This window comes from Orycteropus afer, unplaced genomic scaffold (genome assembly GCF_000298275.1).
Source record: "Orycteropus afer afer isolate SDZICR_OR568_19922 unplaced genomic scaffold, OryAfe1.0 scaffold00162, whole genome shotgun sequence".
NCBI classification, from domain to species: Eukaryota; Metazoa; Chordata; class Mammalia; order Tubulidentata; family Orycteropodidae; genus Orycteropus; species Orycteropus afer.
The window spans coordinates 7,221,171-7,222,468 of NW_006921749.1; positions in this window are offsets into that span (position 1 = coordinate 7,221,171).

The following is a 1,298-nucleotide window of genomic DNA, read 5'->3' on the forward strand; positions in this document are numbered from 1 at the left end:
AAGTCCAATGAACCCCAAATAGGATAGACCCCAAAAGAAAATCACCAAGACATATCATCATCAAACTCACCAAAACCAAAAACAAAGAATCCTGAAAGCAGCACAGGAAAAACAAAAAGTTACTTACAGGGCAACCAATAAGAATAAGTTATGATCTCTCAAAAGAAACCATGCAGGTGAGAAGCCAGTGGAATGGTGTATATAAAACCCTGAAGGAGAAAAATTTCCAGACAAGAATTATAAACCCAACAAAACTGTCCCTCAAATATGAGGGTGAAATTAGGAGATTTCCAAATAAGCAGAAATCAAGGGAATTTTTTGAAACTAGACCATCTTTACAAGAGGGACTAAAAGGAATCCTTTGAACAGAGAATGAATGACAGCAAACAACAATCAACCATTAATACATAAGATGACATAACCCAGAAACAAACTCAGCTATGGAAGCATTCAAAGTGAAATAAGCTTACAAGATTGTAAACAGAGAACCAGAGACATCACTTGGCAAATGAGAGGACTACAAACCAAAAAGGGAAAATATAGTGTAGTTACAGAACTTCCAAATGGTGAGGGAGTCAAAAGAGTTGCAAGGTAGAATAGACTGTTATAAACTTGAGGAGGAAATTATAAATCACAGGGTAACCTCCAAGAAAAATGATAAACTTCACATCACAATAAAAAGGGAAAAAGCACAAATATTTAGCAAATACTAAAACAATGCCAACAAAGGAAATGATAACATGATTCATAAACAAAATGAGCTCAGCACAGAAAATTATGTGGAACAAAGAAACCAGGAACACCACGAAAAAACATGTAACAGAAAGACAGCAACAAATTCATACTTGTCGACAATTACACTGAATGTCAATGGAGTTAATGCACCACTCAAGAGACGGAGAGTGGGAGACTGGATAAGAAAACATAACACGTCGATATGCTGTCAACAAGAGACATACTTTAACAACAAAGACAAAAATAGACTAAAAATCAAAGGTTGGGAATAGATATATCAAGAAAATGGCAATCAAAAGAGAGCAGGAGTGGCAATATTAATTTCCGCAAATTGACTTTAAGACAAAAACCACCATAAAAGACAAGGAAGGACATAATATAATTATTAAAGGATCAATTGAACAAGAAGATAAAACTATAATAAATATTTATGGACCCAGTAAAAGAGTCCCAAAATACATAAATCAGACTTCAACAAAATTGGAAAGGTAAATAGATGACTCCACAGTAATAGTAGAAGACTTTAATACACCACTTTCAATGAAAGATAGAACAACTGGAAA